The sequence below is a fragment of the Pelecanus crispus genome, chromosome 3 (genome assembly GCF_030463565.1).
Source record: "Pelecanus crispus isolate bPelCri1 chromosome 3, bPelCri1.pri, whole genome shotgun sequence".
Lineage (NCBI taxonomy): Eukaryota > Metazoa > Chordata > Aves > Pelecaniformes > Pelecanidae > Pelecanus > Pelecanus crispus.
In genome coordinates, this window is record NC_134645.1 from 37881201 (window position 1) to 37901556 (window position 20356).

The window sequence follows — 20356 nt, forward strand, 5'->3', positions numbered from 1 at the left end:
GCTAGTGAAGATGTTTTCATTCAGCCACAGCACCAGTCACAAGAGCTATGCAAGAACTTATGAGGATCAGAGAACAGTGTCCAAGCTGCATATTGCATACAGAGGGCTCATAAGGTGTACAGAATGATGCTTCAGCCCTCAACGCAGTAGGAGAGGAACTGTTCTTCCCTGTCATATACTCAAAGAAACAGTAGTGCTAAACAATCAAGGGTCAGAGTGCAGCACATCATTCATTTCTCAACCCATTTAACTTCCCAAAACACTAACTGGTAAATTGTCATGAACATGGTGTTATGCCTACACTATTAAACTTATTAGCCGTTGTGACAGAGTAAAAACATGCATATCCATCAAAATTTGTTTCTCATCTGCCTTTCGTACACTAGCAAAATTTATATACCTAATTTGAAACTACTGTTTGATGCTGCTTGTTGAATAAGATACTTAAAGGTGGTGCACAGCAGTTAATTAGTAATCAAAGTCTGACAGCCACAGCTGCAAAATGTTTGTATGATAATTTCAAAATTGAAAATTATTTATTTCACTCTACATGAAATTAGTGTACACTCATTAGAAAGTCAGTGATTACCTTGAAAAGTACTACTGGAACATTTCAGTAGCTTTGCTACAACATCAGAAAGTATACAGCGTAAGTCTCCAGACCTATTACCATCCCACCCCTTCTCATAATTTGGTGTCAGAAAGGTTTTTAGATCTTAACACCACAACTGAAAACATACTCAGCAGAATGATGTTTAACATGGTTCATAGCCAGAATGCTATTTTTTTTCCATATCTCAGCATTAAGAGTTTAAACTACCTCATTAATAAACTACTTTATTAAGCTATATATAAACCCAATATATAACTGATATATGTACACATTGCAACAAAAGAAATTCTGATTAAATATAAGGAAAAAACTTCAAAATCAGAGTGGCTATAGACTGGAAGACGTTACCTAGAGAGGCTGCGTAATCGACAGTCTTGAAGGTTTTAAAAGCTCTCCTGGCTACGGCCCTGAGTAACCTGGTCTAACTTTGAAGTTAGCTCTCTTTCAATCAGGAGATCAGACTATATGACCTCCATGGGTCCTTTTCAACCTATTATTCACTGATCCTATAACATCTATTGAAAAACTAAACTCTATACGATAATAACCAAGGATGGGGATCATCTCAAATACAGGTACCTCAAATATCTATAAAGCTCCTTCTATAATACAGCAGTTCAACAATTCACAAGCAAGTATAGCTCCTCTGCATATGCTAGTCACATTGCTGCATCCTGCATTAAATACATATACGTACCAGCATAGTACTTGCATTTTTAAAAACAAAAACCAACAAAAAAAACAACCCCAAAGCCACCACCACCACAAAAAAAAAAAAAACAAAAACAAAAACCAACCAAAACAAAACACCACAACCCCCCAAACCCAAGCCCAAAGAAACAAATAATACAAGGAACAAAAGAGATTCAGAATACTTTGTTAACTGGTGACATTCTACTGCAGTATACCTTGCGTCTGACTAGTTTTAGACAATGTAGTATCACTGAAATTTTTACTTTGATAAAATGAACATGCCAAGATACAGACCTTTAAGTTAAAAACATCCTAACAATAGTTTACACACACATACACATAAACATACATACGTAAACACATGTACATACATACACACACCCCATGGCCACGTATCAGTAACAGGAACAACTTAAGGTTTATGAAATATTAACTATAATTAAGATTACATTGAGGAAGTAATATCCATTACAAAATGCTGATGGTTAGACAGCAAATATTGACCTTTATAATTTATCAAGTAAAAAAGCCTTAATTTGCTTGTTATTCAAACTTTAACAATAAGTATGATAGCTTAGATGGCAGACAGAAAAAAAAAAACCCAGCATTTGCTATCACTTTGCATTAACATTTTGACCAGTCAACAATTCAGCAGTGATGAAATGTGCAGTTTGATTCAAAGTAAAACAAGGCTATTTAAATAACTCAAAATAAGAAATGGGTATTGAAACATTAGAATTTTGATAAGCGATCACAGCTGCACTAGAATTAGTTTCTATAGCAACAGAGGAAATAATGTGGAGAATTGCACTGCAATACAAGATGGATTCCTTACAAACACTGCTGTTCAAATAGAAAACTTTAAAATTATTCACTGTATTAAAATATTTCTATTAAATTGGTTATTCAAATATCCTATACCTTGTACTTCACACATTGTTCTATTTTCGTTCTCCAGGATTCAATTCTACTCCATCCATTTACGTTTCATATTACATTTTCACACTTGCCCCTGTTGCTTACCTTCCTATTTTAAAGTGACTTATTCTGAAAAATACTGTATCTTCGATCTCAAACTAATCTGCATTTTCAATCATTTTTTTTATTATCCCTACACAGAAGCACTTGTTACATTTATTTTTCTGGCACTGCATTTGTAAAACGTAAGAGAATGCTTTGCACATGCTATTCATAAGAAGCTGCATCACAGCCATGAGAATTATCATCACTATGGAACTTCTGAAACTTGTAGTCAAATGAGACTTGCACTAGCTTTTATCAGTGTGCGCTCTCATGTCCTAAGCATGACTAAGAAACCATAGCAAATTTATTAGTACTCATGGACCAAATACCCATAAGATGGTAAGACAAAAGCCTTTCAGTTGAGCACATCTTTAGATTTTGAATGTTGCTCATTTGTAACAGTAAGAATTATTGTTTCACTGCATCGTCTCTGATTCTAGCTATTTTTGGCAACTAATTAAAAGCATATGCCTGAACCTTTTATGTATTTTGCCCTTATAATGAGACCTATTACTCTGGCTTATTTTATCCTTTTGAGTTCCAAAGTATCTTTCGAGTTACCATGGATACAAGTGATATGCCTTCTCCCACAACTGCTTTATCAAACATGAGAAAACTGACACAGTAGGAATCTGAGCCATCTACACAGGATGAATATCTAACCCTTTGGAAGTGTTCCTCTCCCCGCCCCCCCCCCCCCCCTCCAAAAATTGAGGTATGCCATATACTAACATTTGTAATGAAATAAAGCAGCAGGTTCTTTTCTATCTGAAATCTAGTACTTTTGCTCAAGGAAAACAAAATGAAAAAAGGCGCAGACATAAAACAATTTAATCTGATCAAGCCTGAAACAATGTTAAAATTAAAATTCTGAGTTTGCTATTTATTATGAGTTGACAGAGTTTAAGTGTTTCTATATCAATAAACCCACTGAAGATGTAAAGCGCAGCAAATTTCAAGCAAGCATTTCAGAAAGGAGTTGCAGAAACATTGTATGCAACTCCGAGATTACACATAAACTAGAGTAAATAAAACTCCCTTAAACAGAAATTGTTAGGCCTCTTTATACCAATTTATTATGGGCATTTTCAAATGCAAATTGCATTCCAACAAGCTGGGAATAATTTGTACTAATCAGTGAAGAAGAGGGCAGTCAGTAAACTGATTTTCCCATTGTGTTTCTATATTCTGACCTCTTCTTAAAAACAAAAGACTCTCTCCCACTCAGATAGCAAAATTTACACAGGATTCAAAAAACCAAGTGCTTATAGTAACATAATCTGAATTAATGTATGAGAAGTAAAGGGGAATAACGAGAAGGAAAAATAAACTATTATAATATGAACTCGACGTAGACTTAGTCAGAACCATCTCCCATCTTTCAATGCACTGAATCATTGGAAAGACACCAGCAACATAAATGAATGCCAGAAAGGCAACTAAGAGCTAGAGAGCCAGAGAAGAACGGGTAGGCAAATGCTGCTCTTGCCCCTTTTCCTCAGTTATCTAAACTTCTCTAAGTATTAGAGCAATACACTCAACAAAAAACTTAACCTGACTTGTTCATATCCACAAGCTCAGCCTTGCTTTAAAATACAGATATTTTGAAGCATAATATCTGAGCTAGAGGCACTGAAGCATAAAAACCAGACTCTTACTCTTGTTTGTATTAACATTATGAAGTAACTGTATCATTCTGATAAGTTTTCCACAAGCACATATGAACTAAAGACATATTAAATATTTTCATTTTTCTAACAGTGTCACTGTAGGTTTGACTTACATTTGCATGGATTCCATAAGATGCATTTCTTTTAACTTTTAAATTTAACTTTGAACTGTCTCAGGTTATGATACTTTCTTTTGGGGACAAAAAACATCCACATAAATGTTTTTACTGTGAACATTCAACTAGAATGAAATCTCACTACTTTTTTTTTTTTTCCTGAAAATTTCTTTTAGAAGTAACTGAAAGCTAGAGAACAATGAAAATTAACTCAATATTGACTGCTACGTTGTGGTATTTATGGTAAGTCATCTGTATTATCAAAATATTAGTAGTTCTGTAGTTTAATGTTGGAACCACTCACCAAAAAAATAAGCATCTGGAACAGTGGGGTATTTACACAATGGTTCTGCATTCCTGCCATTACATTCACTGTTACACATGCTATCATTTCTCCTCTGTATAATATTCTCCTGGATTATCTGAATTGTGCACAAAAGCACACAAGAGATCCCTCATTCCTCTCTGAGTAGAGCTTGGGTGCAAACTAGTATTTTTTAAGAAATAACCACCATTATTACCATCCTTCATAAAAAATATTCTTAACTTCTTCCTTTGCAGAATCTCAAAGTTGTCTGGAAATTGCCACTGTTGTTCCCTACACCTCTGAAGCCAACAGACTGCCTTTAACACTAATGAAAACTACTGTTTTTATTTCCAAAGATTTTCTTCTTTTAAAGCCCCTTCTTGTTAAGAGGAAGGAAGTGGCACCGGGAAAAGCAGATGATTCAGACCAGTGGTTCGCATTGCCAGTGAAAGGAATTTTGCTCTGCAAACAGTCAAAGATAACAGCCATTATCAAACAGAATGATGAGTTTCTCTGAAGGAGAGCATTAGACACTAGTCCCTTAACAGATTAATTATTCCTCAGTTACAAGGGAGAATGACCAGCAACTCAAAACACCTTCTCAAATTTTACCAGATCTACTCAACATTTATCTATTGACCAAATTTTGTGTGGACACACAATTCATGATCCAAGATTTGACAGGAAAAGAAAAAAAGATATCAGAGCAGTACAATCAACTTCATCTTCAAGAGCAGCTTTTAAATCATGCATTTCCTTGCAAATTTTCATGTGATTATTTCTATACTAAGATGTAAGCAAATAAACACTGTAAAGTCTGGGGAAAATACATCATTATTCTCTCTCATTATTCTCATAATCTAAAAATAGTTCCATTCTGACATTATGTACAGAATTTAACATAGTCAAATATGAAGGACTCCAAGCAAAATAATTTTGAGGAATTAATGCAAAATTAGACTAGTTTTCTGGTTTGTGTCCATCAGATCTTGAAAATAAGTGCAATAGATTTTTTTGGTTTTCACTCAACTCATCAAATTGCCACGAATGCTAGATATGCAACAGAAACACTTGAAGTATAATAAATATTAATAAAAAGTAACATAGATGACACCGTTCTTTTCATTTCAGAGCTGTCTTTTTTCTATTAAAATTCACAGGAACTTGGCAAAATTCTAAAAAGATGCTACCTATTTTAAGTCTTATTAACACAGTTAGTTTTTTAGATTTAAAAACGAAGTTTCAGAAGCCATTACACATATACTACCAAACTAGAGTGCTAAAATACAGGGATAACCAAACAGATCAGATATAACAAAAACAGGAACTATGAGATACTGGAAGCCACAGAAAGTTTGAGTAAAATAAAGCAACATTCTAAACAAGATTCCTTGAGGATACAAAGAAATGAGTCTAATCACTAGTGTTAATCTTGACCAATTGAAACAAGAACAGACGCTGCCCCTCTTTTTTGCCAGAAGATGCAGAGTTGGCCCTGACCTTTGGGTTATGAGTGTGTTTTCTGGTACAGATGTCAACTCTTTGCAGTAAACAACAGCAACTGTATCACCTGTTCAAGTCATATACATAAGCTGTATTTGTTTGGGCTGAGCATTTTCAAAGAAAAGAAAATCACACCTGAAGTCAGCCTCTTGAAGAGATGAACCTTTTGTAGTTTCATTCTCCAAGATTTGGATTTTTCAGATACACATGCTCTTATCAGCTCTATTTTTAACCTGCCGCTCATATAGGATACTTAAAATTCTGAACATGTTTACATTATCCATCCAGCAGGCTAATGGAACTGCATACCAGACAGTCATGCATAATTCAAATCAATATCCTCAGGCTTGCAACTCTAAGTCAAAGCTGCCTTTAAATAAGCTGGGTGTGACTTTAACATGAATAAAATGTATCTGATTTTTAACCTTTTTCTGACAAATTGATATATTTGCAAAGGAATGTCATAAATCTTCTTTAAAAATTAAAACAAATAGAAAACCATGATAACTGCAAATCTTTTAAAAAACACTTTTAGGGACAAAATTTAGAATGGTTCAACAAGACTGAGTGCAAATGTTTCAAATAGAGAGCTGGGTAATTTGGGGATTTTTTTTAAGCAAAATGTCCAAATGTATACATAAAAATACATGCTGGCAGAATATTAACTGTTATGGAAGGTGAATGTAGTAGGAATTACTATTTACAAATTTAAAGATCAAGTTTTAATTGAATTGGGCATAGGTGACTTCACACAGAAAATCTTACACCCAGTTAAACATTGGAGATCGGCTGTCTCCAAGGGGGAAAAGGATTCTCGCCCAAGAGTTGGCGGGACTCATTGAGAGGGCTTTAAACTAGGTTTGAAGGGGGAAGGGGATATAAACAGGCCCGCTAGTAAGGAGCCCAGGGGCGGCATGGCAACATTGGGGGCAAAATCGACAGCCCAGCTTAAGTGCATGTACAGCAATGCACGTAGCATGGGCAACAAACAGGAGGAGCTGGAGGCCCTTGTGCAGCAGGATGGCTATGACATAGTCGCCATCACGGAAACGTGGTGGGACGACTCTCATGACTGGAGTGCTGCACTGGAGGGCTATAAGCTCTTCAGGAGGGATAGGCAGGGTAGGAGAGGCGGTGGGGTGGCTCTGTATGTTAGGGAGTGTTTCGACTGCATAGAGCTTGACAGTGGTGATGACAAGGTGGAATGCTTATGGGTAAGGATGAGGGGGAAGGCTGGAAAGGCGGATGTCCTGTTGGGAGTCTGCTATAGACCACCCAACCAGGAGGTAGAGGTAGATGAGGCATTCTACAAGCGGCTGGCAGAAGTGTCGCAATCGCTAGCCCTTGTTCTCGTGGGGGACTTCAACTTGCCGGACATCTGCTGGAAATACCACACAGCAGAGAGGCAGCAGTCTTGGAAGTTCCTAGAGCATGTGGGGGATAACTTTCTAATGCAGCTGGTAAGCGAGCCTACCAGGGGAGGTGCCCCGCTTGACCTGCTGTTTACCAACAGAGAAGGGCTTGTGGGAAATGTCGAGGTCGGAGGCCGTCTCGGGCTTAGCGACCACGACATGATAAAGTTCTCAATTTTGGGTGATGCTAAGTGGAGGGGCACCAAAACTATTACCATGGACTTCTGGAGGGCAGACTTTGCCCTCTTCAGGACCCTGGTTGGGAAAGTCCCTTGGGAGGCGGTCCTGAAGGGCAAAGGGGTCCAGGAAGGCTGGGCCCTCTTCAAGAAGGAAGTCTTAAGGGCGCAGGAGCGGGCTGTCCCCGTGTGTCGTAAGACCAACCGGAGGGGAAATCGACCGGCCTGGCTGAATAGGGAGCTTTTGCGGGGACTCAGGGAAAAAAGGAGAGTCTACCGCCTTTGGCAGAAGGGGCGGGCAGCTCAGGAGGAGTACAGGGATCTTGTTAGGTCCTGCAGGGAGGAAATTAGAAAGGCAAAAGCCCAGCTAGAACTCAATCTGGCCAGTGCTGTAAAAGACAATAAAAAATGCTTTTATAAGTACATCAGCAATAAAAGGAGAGCCAAGGAGGATCTCCATTCTTTGCTGGATGTGGGGGGGAACATTGTCACCGAGGACAAGGAAAAGGCTGAAGTACTTAACGCCTTCTTTGCCTCTGTGTTCAACAGCCAGACCGGTCATCCCCAGGGTACTCAGGCCCTTGAGCAAGAGGATAGGGATAGGGACCAGAATGGAGCCCTCATAGTCCAGGAGGAAGCAGTTAATGACCTGCTATGCCACCTGGACGCTCACAAGTCTATGGGGCCGGATGGGATCCACCCGAGAGTACTGAGGGAGCTGGCAGAGGAGCTTGCCAAGCCACTTTCCATCATCTATCAACAGTCCTGGTTAACAGGGGAGGTCCCTGATGACTGGAGGCTTGCCAATGTGACGCCCATCTATAAGAAGGGCCGGAAGGAGGACCCGGGGAACTACAGGCCTGTCAGCCTGACCTCGGTGCCGGGGAAGATTATGGAGAGGTTCATCTTGAGCGAACTCCACAGGCAAGTACAGGTCAATCAGGGAATCAGGCCCAGCCAGCATGGGTTCACAAAAGGCAGGTCCTGCTTGACCAACCTGATCTCCTTCTATGACCTGGTGACCCGCCTGGTAGATGATGGAAAGGCTGTGGATGTCATCTACCTCGACTTTAGCAAAGCTTTTGACACCGTCTCGCATAATATCCTCCTCGGGAAGCTGGCAGCTCACGGCTTAGACAGGCATACTCTTTGCTGGGTAAAGAACTGGTTGGGTGGCCGAGCCCAGAGAGTAGTGATAAATGGTGTTAAGTCCAGTTGGCGGCCGGTCACGAGCGGTGTTCCCCAGGGCTCTGTTTTAGGGCCAGTCTTGTTCAATATCTTTATCAATGATCTGGATGAGGGGATCGAGTGCACCCTCAGTAAGTTTGCAGACGACACCAAATTGGGTGGGAGTGTCAATCTGCTCGAGGGTAGGATGGCCCTGCAGAGGGACCTGGACAGACTGGATCGATGGGCCGTGGCCAACTGTATGAGGTTCAACAAGGCCAAGTGCCGGGTCCTGCACTTCGGTCACAACAACCCCATGCAACGCTACAGGCTTGGGGAGGAGTGGCTGGAAAGCTGCCTGGCCGAAAAGGACCTGGGGGTGTTAGTAGATAGCCGGCTGAACTTGAGCCAGCAGTGTGCCCAGGTGGCCAAGAAGGCCAACAGCATCCTGGCTTGTATCAGGAATGCTGTGGCCAGCAGGAGCAGGGAGGTGATTGTCCCCCTGTACTCGGCGCTGGTGAGGCCGCACCTGGAATACTGTGTCCAGTTTTGGGCCCCTCACTACAAGAAAGACATTGAGGTGCTGGAGCGTGTTCAGAGGCGGGCAACGAAGCTGGTGAAGGGTCTGGAGAACAAGTCTTATGAGGAGCGGCTGAGGGAACTGGGGTTGTTTAGCCTGGAAAAGAGGAGGCTGAGGGGAGACCTTATCGCTCTCTACAACTACCTGAAAGGAGGTTGTAGTGAGGTGGGTGTTGGTCTCTTCTCCCAAGTAGCTAGCGATAGGACAAGAGGAAATGGGCTTAAGCTGCGCCAGGGGAGGTTTAGACTGGAGATTAGGAAGAATTTCTTTACGGAAAGGGTGGTCAGGCATTGGAACAGGCTGCCCAGAGAGGTGGTGGAGTCACCATCCCTGGAGGCGTTTAAAAAACGGGTAGATGTGGCACTTCGGGATATGGTTTAGTCTGGTCTACCCTTGATTAGTCTAGAGTGGGCTTGGTAGTGTAGGTTAATGGTTGGACTGGATGATCTTAAAGGTCTTTTCCAACCTAGATGATTCTATGATTCTATGATTCTATGTCTGCTAGCTTCTAAGGACAGAATCAGAATTTCCATAACAAAATAATTTTCCCTTTGATTTTTCCTATGTGCTTTCATAAGACCATGATTCCATCACAGCAGATAACCTTCAGCCACACTGAAATGACCAGAAGCATGGCAATTGCACTAGCTAAGGATCTATTTCCAGCTTACTTGTAAATACAGTGGAGGAAAAGTAATTGCAAACAAAACAAAACAAAAAAAAACCCAAACCCCACCCCCAAAAAGCCCACCCCAAACCAGAAGAACACAAAAAAACCCCAAAAACCAAACAAACAAAACCCCCCAAAAAAGGACTTCAAGTTGTATAATATAAGATACCATGCTTTCCCTTTCCCCCAAGGAAAATACGGCAATAATTCGTAAAAGTTAGGATAACTTTATAACACAAAAGTGTTGTAAGTAGCACATAAGAGCTTATTTTAACAAGAAAAAAAAAGAGACAGATCTTTGCCTCCACAGAAGCTACAGACATAATTTCATGTTGTTTACTCAGATACAATACAGTCCCAATAAATAACATACAGAGTTGAAGTAGCTATGAAAATAGTCATCCTAATAATAAAATACATGTTATTAGATAAAAATGGTAACAGCGTTCATCTTGTACAAGGACAAAATATTAATTGAATAATTCCAAGAGAATACTTATTATAGAGTTATAGCATATCTATGAAATTGATACATATGCATAAGGAAAATAATCTACACTTACTAAGTAACAAAACAAAAAGAGTTCAGTTACAGAAGTAACCTGTTGTTCTTCCTTTACCAAAGAGATGGTTGAAATGTAATGTGATCAGATTATAAAAACCAGTCCTAATGGTAACTAGTCTTTAACCTAGGGGAAAAAAGCATAACTGGGAGGCAAATATTAGTCTCAGACTAGAGTTAAAAATCTTTTGATTTTAACCTTTAAGGCTAAGAAGAATTATCCATTTATCCACAGGCACTATGGAAGAATAACTGATAAACTGTTCTGTTGTAATATTCTTATATAATGTTGTAATAATGTTTTTAGTTCTCATATTTACGTAACAAGTACTGCTCCATTCTGCTGACCAAGTAGCATGACTATTCTCAGCAGGTAAGCAGAGTACTGGCTGTATGCAGGGTAAAATTCCTTTTTCCAATGCACCTAATAAATGTCTACACAGAGATTTCCAGTCTACTGTTCGATCCCGTTTCTTAGTCATTCCATGACAGAGCCATGGGGTCTCTGCAATTAGGGTTATGATTAATGAAAACTGTACTTTCTTTTGTCTGTTCTGTGGGAGTCTTTCAGAATAAGACATCTCATGGTATACACGCATAAAAATCAAAGAGACTGGTCCCCTGTATCACTAGATATTACCATAATACCAAGAAAAAAAGAATGCCCATACCCAATAGCTTTCAGATCATATTAGTAAAAGAAATACCCAGTTTTCAATGTGAACTCTCAGAACCAGCAAAAGTGCTAGGTTCATCAAGGAAGTGATTTTTTTGTTGATATAGTACTACCATGTGTTTAGATCACAAATTCTACATTTTATTAACGTGTAACATCTATATCAAATACAATGCCAGAAGGAACTATTTCAGCCACAAATATGTACATGAATTTTTCCCAGTTAATGACAGATCTTGATCCTTTCATAAATCCCAGGTTCAAATAGACAAGAGACTTATTAAAATAATAAGTTTACAATAAAATGGAAACTTTCCTGTAATTATTAATGTATGATTTACATCACTTCAGAGACATCACATTGCTAAGGGTGACTTTCTTCAAAGCCTTCACAGCAATGCAGAGGGTATTTCTTCAAAGACTTCAAAATGCTGGCAGGAGGAACCCAATTTGTGAGATTGCTTTGCTCACTTGTGCACATCAGGAAAAAAAAGCCCTTTCCCATCGGAGGACAGTTTTTCCTCCTCTTTGGAGTTGGTCTAGCTGGAAAAGGAATTTTCCTGTTGAAAATCTTATCATCACCACTGACTTTGAGTTTTGTCACTAGATTTCTTCTCTCAGCAGTAGATGACATGCATGCTTTAATACCATCTTTTTCCAGCACCTCTGCTGCTAATCACAGGGTAAGTCCACGATTTCAGAATTATTAAAATTCAATCTATCAACCACTTCCATGCGTTTCCCTTTGGTTGACAAGATACTTATTGTGCACAACTTTGATATCACTTATATGGCTTTTCAACTCAAAAGTTCTTAATGTAACTCCATTCTCTTCCAAACTGTGTTTAAACTTAGACACAGATCTCCTTTGCATTTAAACCTCACATTTACGTCTTGCCACCTCCGTAATATTCCTCAAGAAAATTACAATAATAATACTGAATTACACATGTACCTTCTACCCCTATCTGTGAATTCTGTCCATTCCAGGTCTCCAGACTCCGAAACACTATACTTGTCTGCCATTCATACAGGTAAAGAACCAAAACTACAACATGATCATAGCCTCATACGTGAATTGCTTACATCACAAGTTCCTTGCCATCAAGAACTTTTCAAAAGACAAAGGCTAACACTTTCTTGGGAAGTAAAAAAGATCTGATTTCTGTAAAACTGAGTTAAAAAAAAAAAAACCAAGGAAAAAGTTAATCTTCACATCACTTTAGTCTCTGCAATGCTCAGGTGACACTATTTTTGGGAAAGACGCATCATTATTTCAAATACTTAACAGAACTGACTGTCTTCCACTATTATAGAAGAATAATAGAGGACTGTCATAATGCACTAGGAAGCTACTTTGAAACTCCTGGGGTGGGGTGGGGGTGGAAAACCTCCAAACCACAGCATCAGAGAAATTAAGTAGAAAGCAACACAAATCAAGTTAGCTCTGGACAGTATTCTGCAGATCCTTGAATTACAAAAGTATCTTTTGTGCTACATAAAACTATCCCTAAAACATTCTTTTGATATAGCTATGGATTGAAGAGCTACACTCCCCAGAGGCTTCCAAACCAAAAGAAATTATCTTTCTCCAATTTTTAAGGGCTTGGAGCCAATGAAGATACACTCCAATTTACCAACAAATAGGAGGCAGACACACATAATCAGAGATCAGAACTTTGTATCATTAGTACTGCATCACTGCACTTTCTCCTATACTACATGAAGATTTTAAATTACTCTTAAAAAGTGTCAAGGGTAGCTGCCCACCTAATAGACAACAAGCATAAGGAAGCTGGATCAACTAAAGAAATACTGTAATTAAAAAAATCTCCCTTTTATCTCCCAAAAATCTCTAAAAAATGCATCAAGAATGATATCAATTGATAGTACACAAGTACTATTAGCTGAGGTACATGAGTATGACTATTTGGAGTGTCTCATAGCTGTAACATGACTCAGCCTTCAAAATACACTCTGAAACATTCGGGAAATACTGCCCTGATAATCTTCTTAAGACTTGTCTTACATGCCTTTACTGAAGACCCCTTCAAAGTATCTTGATGAAGGTACTATTTGAAGGCCTAGATCTACGCAAAGCTGCAGGCCAAAAAGAGAATTTTCTTCCAATAGGTATTATACCAGAGAAATCTCATAGGTAATCTGATAAAGGCACATCAGAGGAAAATGGGTGTCCACCTTCTTCCTAAATACTCTTTCCATTGTATTTCTACTTACTTTCTTTAAAGCGCATTAGAGGAAAAAGAAGAGAAATAACTATTTCTAGTATTCTAGTACTCAACTGAGCTTTCAGTCTTCCAGTCTGAATACTAGTTCATAGTTCTTACTCTACGTAAGTCATTTTCTTTCTCTGTAATTCTTAGCATCTGAAATGTATAGATAGATAGGCCAATTTTGAGAGAACTTTGCTGAACATGGTATAACCATACTGAGGTCCTCGCTCCACAATTTTGAAACAGTAAGTCTTCATTCACACTTGGCTTGAAAACAGATCTACTTATATGTACAGAATAATGATAGAATTATTCCTCTCTCAGCCTGTCCAGTTGCTTTCACCTTAGCTTGACAAGTCTGAAGAAGTAGGATCCTGCTTTACAGAAGGTATTTTCTGAGGAAAACTCCCCTTTTTTTGCTTTAACAAACTGGGGAGATTCACCTGTATACCAGTTTTGAGGTGCTCATGAAAGAGCTTTTGGTGTTTATGTTAGGAAGATACTGAAAGAAAATCTCTCTGTATACTTCAAGTAGTTCAGTGAAGAGACTTTTCCGAAGACATGAAAACTAACAAGAGAGAAAGAAAAGGCAAAGAACTGCACAAAGAATCAGATCCAAGAGATTCCAGAAGAACAGTCACCTTCACGTGCAAAGATTGACACTGAGGAGCAAGGCAAACATATGTCCAACAGACACATCAACATAAAGTGCCGAAAGCCTAGAGAAGAATAAAAGTGGAGAAGATAAACTACAAAAATATCATACTCTACCTTCACAATATGGAAAAGATGGATAAAATCCAGTAGCATATGCCTGCTATAGCAGCAGATTCTCATTTAAAAGAACTTATGTTTTCTCACTGCAGTCTTTTAGTGCTTCCATATGTTTCCAAAAAACCTTGTGAAATGTAAGGCACGTGGGCCAATCTTAGAAATAGAGCCTCTGAACAAACATGTCTTCAGCCATGGGGCTTTATCAATTGAGAAGTTAGAAAAAGATTTTAAAATAGGCTGGAGATGGAACCTGTGGTTGTACTGAGCTGGTAAACTATAGCTAAATAAAGTACATCTAAGTATGCTAAGTAAGCAAATGAGCTTACTACTTTTTCCATCATGATGTCACTTACTTTGCCTCAGAATTGGGATCAATTCCCCTTGCTTGCTTGCTGATCTGGAATTTTGCACAGCTGTTAAAGAGGTGATTTGGGCAAGACATGCTTTAAGAACATCACAAATTAACTATAAAAAAACAGAACGTTTTCTTCCCCTTTTCTACCTTTCTCAAGGGATTCAGAGAATCTTGATTTCAAAAGCAAAGAAGAACCTACAGCTTTTGACATCTGCCTGCAAAACTCTAATTTCAATATATTTACCCTAACATTTCTAAGTTTAAAACCCTCCGGTTTTAGGAATTTAAGGAACTGCTTCCTTAAAAAAAAAAAAAATTGTACTTGCCCATGAAGCTTATAGAGATATGACACAACAACTTGCCTGTTGCTTGAGTTTTTAGAGTTCAGGAAGTAGCCACTACTGGAGACAAAGAGGCTGTCCTGGTTTCAGCTGGGATAGAGTTAATTTTCTTCCTAGTAGCAGGCACAGTGCTGTGTTTTGGATTTAGAATGAGAAGAATGTTGATAACACACTGATGTTTTTAGTTGTTGCTAAGTCCTGCTTATGCTAGTCAAGGACTTTTCAGCTTCCCATGCTCTGCCAGGTGCACAAGAAACTGGGAGGGGGCACAGCCAGAATAGTTGATCCAAACTGACCAAAGGGCTATTCCATACCATATGATGTCATGCTCAGTACAGAAACTGGGGGGGAGTTGGCCGGGGAGCAGCGATTGCTGATCGGGAACTGTCTGGGTATCGGTCGGTGGGTGGTGAGCAATTGCATTGTGCATCACTTGCTTTGTATATTATTATTATCATTATTTTATTGTTACTATTATCATTACTATTTTACTTTATTTCAATTATTAAACTGTTCTTATCTCAACCCAGGAGTGTTTCTCACTCTTACTCCTCCAATTCTCTCCCCCATCCCACCGGGGCAGGGGGAGTGAGTGAGCGGCTGCATGGTGCTTAGTCGCTGGCTGGGGCTAAACCACGACAGAGGCTAATTTAATATCATATTGTATGGGTTTTTTAAATTGAAGTTATTAAGATAGCACGATCCATTTAAGATCATGACCAATACAGATACTAAAAAATAATTCCAATTACCAAAGTACAAAGAGTAATGCCAATTTTAAATTTCAAGTTTGTACACTTCCTTATTTAGATCACTATTACAATTCATAATCTCCTTGTTAGCAGAAATATCTTAGGGCGTTACTTCTGTGCTTTTTTTGTGGGTTTTTCCCTTTATTTTTGTTCTTTATTTTCTGAAACAGATGTGTAACAACACAGCCTATATTAATCCCCTCTTCCAAAATATAACAAATAATAGGAGCACATAAAGGCAATACTACATATTCAACAGGATAATAAGAGCATTTGAAATGGTAGGGAATAATACAAGAAGTAGGATACACATTATAAAAAACAAAAAGGAAGTTATATCAGGATATGTATCAGGGAAAAGGAAAAAAGGTCACTTCAGTAAGTAGCCATACTGTACTGGATAACATGAGAAAGAACACAAAGAATACTACTGGCAAAAAACGATTTCAAACTTCGAGCTGACCCTAGAACTCTGGGCCTAAGCACAGAGACTGGGTTAAGTCCACACAGATATCAATAAGTACTGTAGTTATACAGGTTTCTCTTTTCTGTGATTAACAGTTTTGAGTCATTTGTGCAAGAGTTGGAAATTTTAGGTGTAAACCTATCTTCTGTACCATTTTACTTTGCCATCTATACCATTTACTTTGCCATTCTGTACCATTTTACTTTTGATGATGACATCTGTCATCGTCTTGAATTTCTAATGAACTAGATTTTCCTTTAGAGATACTCTGGAATTAAGCCTGTCCATGAGGAGCTCACTGCAAAAGTTATATATTTGCAATAGTTTGGAGTCTGTAGAAATACCTACATCTAAGCACAACTTTTTTTTTTTTTTTTTTTTCATTTAAAATATATAACACATCAAAATCTAAGTGCATCAAATGTGCTATACAAATATATAAAGTACTCATAAGCAGGTATTTGTGAACCAAAACTTAAAAACCTAAATTTCATAGAATGAACTAAAGTACTACCAGAATATTCCATCATCAAAATATACCAACAAAACCCCCCAAATATATTGCTTTCTTCATCTAACTATTAAAAACATTATATAAAATGCCATGTCAGTTCTATATAAATATGCTGAAAAGAAAGATTAATATGGCCATCTAGAGGAGAAAAGAATGATGTGAAAACATGCTGCACAAATTTTCAGGCTTCAGAATACAACATTTTTAGAGGCATGCAGCCAGAAAATAGATGTAATAAACTAATCATGTAATTGATAATACGTGAACCTTAGAATAGTATGATCAGAAGTTTTGTAATGCAAACATATTAATATTATACAGGTTTTTAGCAATGCAAGCAAAGCTTACAAGATGTATTAATAAAGACAAGATTGTATTTGTCTCGTGAAATTTTGTGTGTGCACTGTTAAGTGCAGATGTATCTAAACACATTTAAAAAGTGAAGATAAAAGTGCAGAGTAAACAGTTTTTAGCAAAACTGTTTATTGACTCCTTTGAAAACACACAGCACACTGTTGCAAGATACAACATGTGACAGAGATTAACTGCTGAAGAGAAAGTAAGACACAATTTTCTGAAAATGAAGTACCATTTTTGTTGCTCATATTACTCTACCTCTGATGGAATTTTTAATGATATCATCAGAGGCTGATTTACTAGCAATGAGCAGGGGGGAAACAGAGATGGGACAAAAATGAATTCTCTCCTCTCATCACTTCACTGTAACACTATCAAGCCCTGCTCAACATATGGACTGAGAGGTGCCTTAAGCTGGAAGTACAGCTGAAATGTTTTAAGTCCTAGAAGTAGAAATGATAAAGTACATATGAGGAAACAGAAGCACACAAAGTCAAATATATTGACAATTGTTTCTCATATTAAATAAAGTACATAGGAGCACACTGCCTGCTTCCCCTCCACTACAAAGAATCAAGAAATGGTTCTATCATCTGTCTTTACACTTATAAAAATAATTCAATGGTCATAAAAACCAACTATTTAATGAAAAAATTCAGGATTTCTATGGCATCAAGTCTTCTATAGATTTATTTTGCAAGTTTAAGGAACAGTAAAGCTTTGAATTTTTAAAAATTAACACTGAAACATTTAGAATGTTGATACTCTCCACTTGGAAGCAGGTATTTTTAACCTCCTCTGTTCAGTGAACTCTTTCTCTGAACACATATGAACTGTTTGGTAGCGATAGCCAGTCTTTCATTTATTTTTGACTGCAGGCTTTCTTCACGAGGTTTCCACCTTCTCTTTTCATCAAAGTTCTAGGTTGGGCAGCTTTCCCTCTGTAATGATCATAACATAATGAGGCATGATCTGTCTCTTCCTCTATTTTAACGCATTTTTATCATAGTGCAAAGATTCTTTACGTTTGAAATAACTTAGGAAGAACATAAAAAGTACTAACACTAATTATTGCAGTGTGCCACCTTCAGGTCACTGAAAAGTGAAAAATACAGGGTTGTTAATCTGTTGCCATGTCCAATACCACAAAACTTTTTAATACTCTTGAACATAATTTTGTTGAGATTAATGGATTAGAAAAATCAGAATCATCACTCTAATTTGCAAGCATTTTGCAGAAAGCTGTAGAATTATTGCAGGCTATCAAATAAATAACATTGCTGATTCTCCACTCCTTGTAGAATGTGGGAAGAGAATGCTCTCACAAGCAGCAGCAAAAGCAAAATATTGACAGTATTAAAGCTTTTTTTGCAATTAGAAGTATGTGGTTAAAAATTTGCAATTTTCTAAGTGAGAAAGTTTTGATAATTTTTGCCTCAAAATTTTTTTCCAAACCCTGAATATTCTTTCATTATCATAAATCCAATTTGCATAGTAATTTTAGAGTGAGTACGTGTGTGCATATATATGAATGGGTTTTACATCCAGCCAGCTTCCTGAATGGAAAGAGCATTGAGAAGGCATAGCAGCTGGTGACAGATATCTTTAGCAATGGAAGAAAAAATGAAAAAGGAGAACAAAACAATTGTAACTTTCCTGATGCAATACTTGGACTTGCCAACAGGATTCTTTTGTCTTAGATTCTAACCATGATACAGATTTCAGACTGGAGTTCTCATTCCCCAGAAGAGGATAAAAGCCAGGGACTATAAATTTTTATGATCCGAGAGGATGATAAGGAAGAAAATTATTAAAAAACAAAAAAACCCTGGATACAGGCTACTACAATGCCTTTGGAGCCTAAGTCTTATAGAGCCAAAGTAAAAAGCTCAGATGAACTAAGAACTTTTCACTGAGAAGCTAACTAGGTAGGATAAAAAAATCTGAACTGTGAAATAGAGAGAGGAATGTCACGTGTTCCTTCCAACATGAATTATTCTATGATTATTTCAACAAGCAGCCTCAGTAGTTTGACAAGAGACAAAATACATCATTCTTGGTATCTGAAAGTAGTTGTCTTGTATAATTTGCATCTGGTATTATTTGCTAATAAATATGATTGAGACTTCCATCTCCTGTTAATATACATCACCACTCTTTCCCAACAGTGACGAGCCATACAAAAAACTAGCATCTTTCATATTCCCCCCACCAATGCTGTTGCTAGATCTCAGTAGGTATGAAAAACAAATATGATACTTTCACTACCCCTCTTCCTTGTTGTCCTTCTCCATCACAGTGTCCAAGGATCAGTTCTTACCACCTGACCTCACCTCTGCATCTACTTCCCTATTTCTGGGAACTCAGACTCCTTGCCTCCCTACAACTTAACAGGAAAGGAAAGACCCAAAGTTTCTGATGATCAGAAAATAATCCTCTTACTCTGCAACTTACTTCAATTACGGGTTTCATGTCGTTTGCATCTTAACTTGGAATCATGAATGAGCATGCACTAATTTCAAATTTCAGTTGCAAACAGACTTTTATATAATTGAAGTACATCATACAGTAGAAAATTTAATTTTTTTCAAGCATTTCTGGACTGTATAGAACATTTAAGGACAGACATCTTATTACATGTATCCACTTTTTATCAGAAAATATCAATCTCTAAAAAACCTTTGCATTTTAACATATTAAGGGAGACCAACAAATATCTTACGATAGCACAGCATCTATATTAGAATCTGACTTTTACGTAACTTCAACCAAAGCCCACTTTTCATGCTCGAAAATGGCTATAGACACAGTTCTCACATACAGCTATTTCCAAGCACAAAAAGCATATTGACAAAATATTGACAGCAGAATTCTCAGCCTCTATGTCAGGTTGTCATCCTAACGTAAAATCAAGGAATATATACCACAAATAAAAACATCCATTGTTTACATCCAACTTTTAACTCCGTGGAAAAGACATATCAATCATATAAATTTGTAGTAATTTCTTTCTGTGATTTCAGAAGAAGAAAAGATACAGAACATTCAAGTAATGCACACTGCAATGACCATATGCACCATAACCAATAACCAATTCCATTTACTTTGCTGTTATGACAGCTTATCAATGAGAGGAGTAACAGGTCATCTTTGTATTTCTAATACCGCAGAATTCATCAACAGTTGCCATGTTTCCTTCCTAAATAAAAACAGTTTAAATTCCCCCCAAAATAAAATTACTAATGATAAAATTGTATGAAACTTAATATAACAAGGTACTATATAATTTGCAGTAATTCTGGAAGAATGCGCACAGGTCTGTGGCTTTTTTTTTTGAGCATGCACAAATATAAAAGATATCTGGATATTTCTTGTAGACATTGACTATTTGCAAG

The 20356-nt window shown here is 37.7% G+C and overlaps 1 protein-coding gene across 3 annotated transcripts in view; it reads right to left on the reverse strand.

Moving 5' to 3' along the window:
- SYT14 (synaptotagmin 14) overlaps positions 1–20356 on the reverse strand; it is a 61107-nt gene that overhangs the window by 33796 nt on the left and 6955 nt on the right. The window lies entirely within an intron of this gene.